Source organism: Rattus norvegicus, chromosome 18 (genome assembly GCF_036323735.1).
Source record: "Rattus norvegicus strain BN/NHsdMcwi chromosome 18, GRCr8, whole genome shotgun sequence".
NCBI classification, from domain to species: Eukaryota; Metazoa; Chordata; class Mammalia; order Rodentia; family Muridae; genus Rattus; species Rattus norvegicus.
Genome location: NC_086036.1, coordinates 9,467,859 through 9,478,607, shown reverse-complemented (window position 1 = coordinate 9,478,607; position 10,749 = coordinate 9,467,859).

The following is a 10,749-nucleotide window of genomic DNA, read 5'->3' as shown; positions in this document are numbered from 1 at the left end:
GAAGTTAATCCAAATGAGTGTCTATGCAGGAGAACTCATGGACTCACAAATGTCAGTTAACTGTCTTATATGAAGAAAAGAAGAATATCATAAATGAAGAATGATCATAGTGACAAGCAGCATAGAATGGTCTTCTCTGCACTGATCGCTCTCAGTGCAATTTCACTCAGCAAAAGCCACTCAGGAAACAGTCTCTTTAACCCCAGTGCAGAATGTCTGTAATCAGTGCTGCTTCAAATTGTGAAAGGAAAATGAGTTTATCTAATTCCTTCCTTGTCTCCAACATATTTATCAGAAAACACTTGTATTATGAATGTATTAGGAATGAGCCCTATAGAATGCAAACTGTGTATGTTTCCTAGTTAAGAATAAGCAGACTTTGGGCATACTGAAAATGGAGAAATGGAAATGGAGAGTTGCATTTAGGTCAATGGTAAGCAATAACATTTTGATCAATAACGTTGAAAAAAAAATAAAGTGCCAAAAGAAAGTTTCTGTCTGTATATGGATTCTGATATATGTATCATCAATTTCTACATTTTCAAGTTACTACCAATAAAATCTTAAGGTTTAGTTTGTTTTTTACTTCATACTTATCATCGGTGTCCAAAGTATACCATTTTTGATATGTCAGCTGTGTAAACTTGAGTAAATCAAACTGCTTTCCTTGTACTTTGATTTTGAAATTATGAAGCGAATGCCCGTGTATAGGTTTTCGCGATTTTCAAGGCTACTTCTACAGGTGATCATATTCATCATAAATACATTTACAAAGTAATGATATCATATTTTCAAATCATATTTTCAACTTTATTCATTTTCAGAATTTAGAAAGTTATTAGTTTTATGTTTTATATAATTGTATCAGTAGAATTCTCAAGAACTAGGAAATGTATCAGGAAATGTAGTCTGATATTATAAATATTTCATAAAACTCGAAGTTGGCTTTTATGACTTCTGGAAATACATATAGAACAATGACTCACTCTGTGTCTGACTCTTTTATTCTACTACTGAAATCACCCATCAACGCCTTCAAATATATACATATCTCACATATATATATATATACATATATATGATTAATCCTGTCCTTAGAAGTACCTGCCCTTTATACCACCCAAGATGAAAATATTCCATATTTTCATATCCTTGCCTTCATCAGTTTATTATCATTTACTAGTCTTTTAGAGTAGGTGAAGTGGAATTGCCTACTACTCTGTTATTAACTATCACTTTTCTCTATTTCATATTTGTGCTGGTCTTCAAACTCCCAAATCAAGAATATCTCATCTGGATTTGTATTCAATTCATTATGCTGCTAAGTATACGGTCTACTGAGGTATCTGTTCTCATTTATGGTGAACATCAACTTCCAGTTGACTACCAGCTCCATTAATTGTAGCATTCAAAAGTCACATAATGTACACAAGATAACAGAGGAAACTCAATGTTTGAGTCCAACTGTGTAGCCATCTCCAGATGTAGACATTAATATATGTCCACAGGCTTTTCCTGTACTCTTAAGCACTGATCAATTTAATCAGTGCTTATGCTCATGTTCTGACTTCAGAAAAATTCAGCTATTCCAACCACAGAAAAATCTCCCAGCATCTGTTCATGATCTGCAGGATTTGCCAATCTGTTGATACGTAGTGTTATCCTTAAAACTTATATTCAGCTAATTTGTTTTCTTCCACCTCTACCATACAATTTCACATTTCAAATATTGTCATGTCAATAAAACATAGGACTCTTGAACATAAAGGCTTCAGGTTTACACCTCTTGATTCTGTCAGATTTATACTTGGGAAGAGAGAATGGAATCTCTCTCCAAATTGCACTTTTGCAAGTAATTCTTACCTTGAGACTCACTAGAGTGTCCAGTGCATTTATATGTAGCAGTAAGGAACACAGTGTATATTAACACATTTAGAAAAAAACCACTGAGATAAATATTCAAAATCCATATAATTTGTAAAACATATTTAATGTATGATCAAATATCATACATATTATACTTATATGATATATTTAATATAATTAATGCAAAGTTAGCATTTTAAATTATACATAATAGTAACCATTAACTTTGCCTTTCTATTTACAATTCTCCAATAGTTCCTTTCTTACTTAAACAAATGTCAGCCTTATACATTACAGCTTCTTTTATTTCACTTCTTATTATTCTTTCAGTATTCTCTTATTATTTTTACAGATTTCCAGGAACATTACTGTCGACTGGTGCTTAGGTATTTGTACTTTATCATTTTGCTTGTCGCCATATGGAATGCCTTTTACTGCACTATATGTCTTCCTAAATAACCTTCTAGTTAAGATGCTTTCTCATAGTATAGAGTACAAAATATCATCCTCATGTCACTGTACTCATTCTTCACTAGCTCTATCATCTTGACCAGCACTCATGTTTTATTCCTTTGAGATCCAAGTCCTTCAATCTAATATTAGTTCTACAAGCATAAGCCCTTTATTTTCTTAGTTTCTTCCAGACATATGTATTCTGAGAATACATATTGATTCTAGCTGATAGGAATCATACAAATGCATAACTTAAAATTTATTCTGGTAGACTCAGCTTTAAGCCATTAGCTAAAATTCATAGACAAGTTTAAAATTAATTTAGTAATATTTATAATAAAGAAAAAGGTTCATCCTAACTGGTTAAATTCTTTTCATGTGTAGTGACTCCTGACTCAAGAATGAGATGTACACATGTTTAAAATACTTCAAGCTGAGGAAAGTTTGGACTTAACTAAATTTCTTTTGTTTCTTTTTATTATTAATATTTTACACCCCAAGTTAACTAGATCTACTAACCATATTTATATTTATATTTATATTTACATTTCCTTTAGATTGCTTTGGTAAAGCTAAGTACTTTAGCATATAATTTAGCAATATTTTTAAAAGAATGAACATGAAGAGGGTCACGTGCAAGTCATGTTGTAGGCAGAATCCATTTCTAAGAGATATACTCCAATATCCCTTATGTGTCTATAAATTTATTATAATACAATTTCTGAATATTTGAGTGAATTTGGATATTCATCCCTCTTCTTGTAAACTTCTGTCACAAAGAAATTTAATTGAACTAGATTTTAACTACCAAATGATTGAATAATAATTTCAAGGCTTATTTGCATCTACAAATACACTTTTACTCATTATGTCCTCATTTGATGTTGCATTTAACTGCAGAAAAGGAGATTCAGACATGCCATTAAGGTTCCAAATGCTTAGAAATCAGCAAAATGAGTAAAATGTGTTTTATTCAAGTGTGACAGACCAAAATGCAACAGTACCTGGATCTTAACAAGACCATTAGAAGTTATATTGATGAGAAGGCTTGTCAGTCAGTAAAATATTTTATGTGGATAATAAATTCATTAGAAAATTAAAAAATATGAAAAATAAAAATTCAGCTTATAACATAGGGTATTATAATATTATATAATATACATAGTTATAAAAGTAGCATGAGTCATGAGGATATTTTAAGTTTGGTTATAAAACTGCCTAATTAATTTTTTGAAAAAGTATTTATTATTAAAAATTTCACCAAAATATCAAGACATCAGGAAATTATAAAATATTGACAACAAAAGTAAAATATCCTGGGGTTTGTGGTTTGTTTGTTTTTTGTTTGCTTGTTTTGTTTTGTTTCTTTGAAACACAAGGCAACTCTCTGTACCCAGATTCCATGGAAAGGGCAAGCCTCTCAGAAGTGCAGACAATCCTGAGAGCAAAGGGAAGACCACCTCTTCTGTTCATGCTCCTAGCCCAAGAGGAACTTTCCTTGAGCCCTCTGGACAAAGGAACATAGGAACAATCAGGGACAGGATCCTTCTGGTTTCTGCCTGTGCCTAGAGCTGGAAGACAGTCTCCATGAGGCCTGACACACCTGAGAGCAGAGGTAAGATCACAACTTCTGCTCATAGTGACCCACCTGGAGCCCTCAGGACATAGGAACCCAGTAGCTGTCTGGGACAGGATCCTTCCACTTTCTGCCCGTGCCCTGAGCTGACCGGGTGCTACAGCTCTCTTATCTCTCCAGATCCCACTGGGAGAAAGTCGATCTCCAGGTGTACTAAGACACAGGCTTGCAGGAGGGTCAAGCCACAGTCAGAGACATCAAGACCAGCTAACACCAGAATTAACCAGATGGGGTGAAAGGCAAGCACAGAAACTTAAGCAACAGAAACCAATCCTATTGTGCATCATCAGAGCCCAGTTTTCCCTCTAAAATGAATACGGGATATACCAACAAGACAGAAAAGCAGGATTTAGATTTAAATCACATCTCATGATGATGATAGAGGACTTTTAAGAATGACATACATAACTCTCTTAAAGAATTATGGGACAACACAGATAAAGAAGTAGAGGCCCTTAAAAAGGAAACACCAAATTCCCTTAAAGAATTATAAGAAAACACAACAAAACATGTAGAGAAACTGAACAAAAATATTCCAGGATGTAAGACAAGAAATAGGAAAAACAAAGAAATAACAAAGGGAGAATACCCTGGAGATAGAAAACTTAGGAAAAATATTAGAGGTCATAGATGCAAGCATTACCAACTGAATACAAGAGATAAAAGGGAGAATCTCAGGGGCAGAAGATATCATAGAAAACATTGAAACAATAGTCAAAGATAATGGAAAACACAGTGAGTTCTTAACCCAAAACATCCAGGAAATTGAGAATACAGTGAAAATATCAAAATCTAAGGACAGCAGATATAGAAAAGAGTGAAGATTCCCAACTTAAAGGGCCAGTAAATATCTTCAACAAAAATTATAGAAGAAAGCTTCCCTAACCTAAAGAAAGTGATACCCATACACATACAAGAAGCCTACAGAATTCTAAACACATTGGACCAGAAAAGAAATTCCTCCCATCACATAATAGCCAAAACACAAAATACAAATAAATACAAAATACAAAACAAAAATAACAGGAAAAAATTCACTATTCCTTAATATTTCATAACATCAATGGATTCAATTGCCCAATATAAAGACAGAGATTAACAGACTGGACATGAAAACAGGACTCAACATTTTGCTGCATACAGGAAACACACTTCTGTGACAAAGTCAGACACTTCTTCAGAGTAAAAGGTTGGAAAACAATTTTCCAGGCAAATGGTCCTAAGAAACAACCTGGAGTAGCCATTATAATATCAAACAAAATCAACTTCTAATGAAACATTTTGGAAATAGATAAGGAAGGACAATTCATATTTCTCAAAGGAAAAAAATCCACTATGTCAAACTCTCAATCCAGAATGTCGATGCTCCAAATACAAGGGCAAATACATTCATAAAATAAACCTTATTAAGGCTCAAAGAACACATTGCAACTCACACAATGATAGTGGGAGACCTCAACACCCCACTGTCAGCAATGAACATATCATGGAAACAGAAACTAAACCGAGACAAAGAGAAACTAACAGAAGTTATGAACCAAATGAATTTAACAGATATCTATAGAACATTTCATCATTAAACAAAAGAATATACCTTATTCTTAGCACTTTATGGTACCTTCTCAAAATTGATCAAACAAAATTGTCACAATAGGCATCAGGAGATACAAGAAAATTGAAATAATACCATGTATCCTAAAAGATCACCACACTATTAAGACTGGTCTTCAATAGCAACAAAATTAACAGAAACCCACATACACATGTAAGCTGAACAATGCTCTACTCAAGTTTCACGTAATCAAGGAAGAAAGAAAGAAAGAAATTGAAGACATTTTTAGAATTTAATGAAAATCAAGGAGCAACACACCCAAACATATAGGACACAATGAAAGCAGTGCTAAAAGGATCTGAGTGCCTCTAAAAAAGAAACGAGAGAGCATAGCATCTTGACAGCACACATAAAAACTCTATAACAAAAAAAAGAAGCAAATACACTCAAGAGGAGTAAAAGTCAGGAAATATTCAAACTCAAGACTGAAATCAACCAAGTAGAAACAAAAAGAACAATACTAAGAATCAACAAAACCAGGAGCTACTTCTTTGAGAACATCAACAGGATAGATAAACACTGAGCCAGACTAAGCAGACGGCACAGAGTGTATCCAAATTATCAAAATCAGAAGTGAAAGGGGAGACACAACAACAAAATCTGAGGAAATTTAAAAATCATCAGATCCTACTACAAAAGCATATACTCAACAAATTGTAAAATCAGGATGAAATGGCAATTTTTTAGACAGATATCAGGTACCAAAGTTAAATCAGGATGAGATAAGCCATCTGTATACTCCTATAACCTTTAAAGAAATAGAAGCAGTTATTAAGAGTCTCCCAATCAAACCTGAAATGGACCCGCATACCTATGGTCACTTGATCTTTGAGAAAGGAGTTAAAACCATCCAGGGGATAAAAGAGAGCATTTTCAGCAAATTGTGCTGGTTTAACTGGTGGTCAGCATGTAGAAGAAGTAAAATTGTTCCATTTCTATTGCTATGAACACAGCACAAGTCCAAGAGAATCAAGGACCTCCAATCAAACCAGATACTTTCAAACTAATGAAGAAAAAGTAGGAAAGTTCTTTGAACATATGGGCACTGTAGAAAATTTTCTGAAAAGATCACCAATTCCTTATGTTCTAACATCAAGAATTGACAAATGGGACTCCATAAAATTGCAAAGCTTCTGTAAGCAAAGCCTAGTTACCCTGGCACTAGGACAAAACAGTAACCCAAAGATTGAGAAAAGGTCTTCACCAATCCTATATCCAATAGAGGGCTAATATCCAATATATTCAAAGAAATTGAGAAGTTATACTCCAGAGAATCAAATAACCCTATTAACAATGGGGTACAGAGCTAAACAATGAATTCTCAGCTGAGGAATATCAGATGGTTGAGAACTACCTAAAGAAATGTTCAACATCCTTAGTCATCAGGGAAGTGCAGATCAAAACAAGCCTGCAATTCTACTTCAAACCAGTCAGAATGGCTAAGACAAAAAACTCAGGTGACAAGAGATGCTGGTAAGGATATGGAGAAAGAGGAACACTCATTCATTGCTGATGGGATTGCAAGCTGGTACAATCACTCTAGAAATCAGAAAATTGAAAATAGATCAACCTAAAGACTCAGCAATACCACTCTTGGAACTGTACCCCAAAGATATCCCACCATGCATGGGGACAATTATTCCACTATGTCCACATCAGCCTTATTTGTGATAGCCAGAAGCCAGAAACAACCCAGATGTCCCACGATATAAGGATACAGAAAATGTGGTTCATTTACACAATGGAATATTACTCAGCTATTAAGAGTGAGGACATTCTGAGTTTTGCAGGCACATAGATGGTATTAGAAAATATTTAGACCCCAAAGGACATCATGATATGTACTTACTAACAAGTAGATATTAGCCAAAAAATACAGAATAACCAAAATACAGTCCACAGAACTAAAAAATGTCAACAGGCTGAAGGGCCCAAGTGAGGACACCATAGTCCCAATTGGGAGGGAGGAGAAAGCAACCACAAGAGGGAAGGGAGGAAGGGACCTGGGAAGGAAAGGGAATTGAGGTGAGTGGGGAGCAGAGTATTATCTGGTATTGGGTTGGGGAAAAGGACTGAACCCTAAGAGCCTACAGAATGAATGGAAACAGGCAACCTTGAAAAGGAGGTTGGAAGACACTCCAGAGTGTAGCAGATACTTGGGAGGTAAGAGACACTCTGGACTCAAAGCAGGGAATCCTAGAGGAGATCCCCTACAGTGGGGAGAAGGAACTTGTAGAGCCCACCTCCAACAGAAAGACAGGGCATCAAATGAGGTATGGGGTTGCTATCCCGCAGCCAAAACTCTGACCCACAACTTTCTTGTCTGAAAGAACTGCAGGAAAGGAAATGGAAAAGAACCTGAGGAAAAGAGTGTTCAGAGACAGGCTCATAGTAAAATCCAGCTCAAGGGGAAGCCCCAGGCCTGACACCATTACTGAGGCTATGGAGCACTCACAAAAAGGGACCTATTATGACTGCCTTCCAAAAGACCCAAAAGCAGCTGAAAGGGTCAGATGCAGATATTTGCAACCAACCAAGAACAGAAGCTGCTGACCCCTGTGGTTGATATGGGAAAAGAAGGAAGAAAGTGAGGAGTACGGCGACCCTGTAAGAGGACCAGCAGTCACAATTAACCTAGACCCCGAGACTTCTCAGAAACTGGATCACCAATCAGGCAGCATATACCAGCTGATATGAGATCCCCAATAGAGCTGAGGACTGCTGTGCCTGGGTTCAGTCAGAGAAGACACACCTACTCCTCAAGAGATCAGAGGCTCCAGGGTGTTTAAAGTCTGGTGGGGTGGTTGGGGTGGGGGACATCCTCGTGGAGAAGGGTGGGGTTATATGGGGTATGAAATAGTCGGAGAGTTGACTGAGAGGGGAATAAAAATGGATTGTTAGAAGCATAGACATGGGTCCAGAACTCCCAAAGACTAGTTTCTCTTTGAGGAGCTTTAAAGTCTTTCTTGAAGAATGACACTGTTTATCGCAAAGAAGTAATCACAGTGTAAACCAAAGACAAGTGTGGTTATATAGTATGAGAAATGGCTCGATATATAACTCCAGAATATGAAAGCTATCTCTTTGCCTCTAAATACAGTCCACAGCAGACTTAGGGACACATCTATCCAAGTAGATATAACAGTAGAAAACAGAAAATAAATATCCCTAGCAAAGGGTCAACTCCAGAATAAGACACCCATGTGCACACAGAGAGGCAGATCGAAGTAATTGAACAAATTACTTATTATGTAAGACAAGACATAATTCTTATTATGTAAGTTAAACTGAAGAAATCTACATGAGCAAAACAAAATAATCGCTGTCTTAGCATAATCGACAATGACAAATTACAATAACCTAGAAGATCTAAATAGCAAGTCTATTTTCTTCAAGTGTTGAACACACAGAAGTCCAAAATCAATATAGCAGCCAATTCAAATTTTGATAGTGAATCTCTACATGGCTTACAGTGACCATCTTGTTGATGTGTCTTTATATGAAACATGGAGAATGAGAGAAAGAGCATGGAGAAAGAATGGGATACAGAAAGAGCAATATTTTTAAAAAATATTTTGTTATAAGTATACTAACTGAATTAACATCCAAGTTAGCCTCATTGAACAAAAGTTTTCTGGTGAAAACTTTAGTCATATTAACCTTTCGGACTGTCACATGTGTTTGAAATACACAAAACTTCAGTAACAAAAACTTAGTTAATGGATTGATAGGAATGCTTAAAGATTGTCGATGATTTTCTGGTGATCTATGAAGATAGTGACAACATAAGAAAATACAGAAATGAGTTATTATGTATGTACCCTATGTCTTAACTATAATTGACCTTCTTGTAATGGACAAAAAGAACAAGAGTGATCTAATGTCAACTCTAATATTCGATTAGAACACATTTAGATTTTGGTCTTGGATCTGCTCTCACTGATTGTGCTGAAGTCAGCTACTGTTCTCTGAAGCATCCTGGACAGGGGCCCAAATTACAAGGAACGGAGAACAACATCTATCAACAGCCACCAAAGAATTAAAGCCTTTATTCTTCCATGGTGGCATTAATTGGTACAACAACCCAGCGAATTTGGAAACAAATTGTGTCCCCATCCACTAGATATTTCTGTGAAACTCGAATCTTGACCAAAGCTTTGTGGGAAATCTTTAACAACAAGGACCTATAGGAGCTGTGATAAGTCTCTTGACAGAAAAATTCTGTGAGAAAAACACAGGTGCTAAAGCCTCAAGTGTTGTATATTATCATCTGTGCTTAATAAGATAATGATATTACACTATTATAAGTTGCGTTGGTCCATGCCATACACTATTTAGTAAGTGTAAAGAGAATACTTAAAAATCCTCACAACATATATCAACTGAAAGAAGATATACTCAAACAGTGGTCACATGGTAAAAAGCAAGCCTGGGTGTCAGTTTAATTTGTTGACAGTTTGGGTGTTGTAACTAAGTACCATTTGGGTCGAGGTGTAGCTCAGTGCCAGCATATCTGAATGAAATGAACAAGGACAGAGTTCTTTACTTAGCAATCAAAAAATCCAATGGAGTGCAGAGCATAGATGAGGCTGAAATTTTTATGTGCACAGTGGATATTTCTCAGCCCCTCAGCTTTTGCCACAGATTTATTTCGGAGCTACTTCTTTTTAAGTTTTGTTTGAGATCCATTCCCTATCTTTCTGTAGGAGAATGTTTAGAATGTCAGAATAAAAATAAAAGTGTGAAATGCACGTCCACAGTATCACATTTTCAAGTTTAAAAAGCACATGTTTTAATCAGAGGTACAAACAAAATCTGAAGAAGAGGGCAGGGGAAGGATGAGTAAGTAGATGGATTCTTTCCCTTTTCCTTTTCCATGTCACTCATAGAGAAACCTCGTTTCTCCCAGCCTTCACGTCTTCTCTGATCTGTGTTCACCAGATAGACTATTCATAAAACATGTCCTTCTTCCATGCTATTACATTGCAGTTGAATTTAAATTCTATGCTGCTTTTCTACTTAATTGAAATCATACCTGGAAAAATTTGGGGTTTTTTGCAAGTTTGCATAAATAACCTAGCATTTAATGGGTCTTAATGTGTCTTGTTTTTATGTTATAATATAATTACATCATTTTTGCCTTCCTCTCCTTCCTTCAATATACCCTTCCCATTCTCTTTCA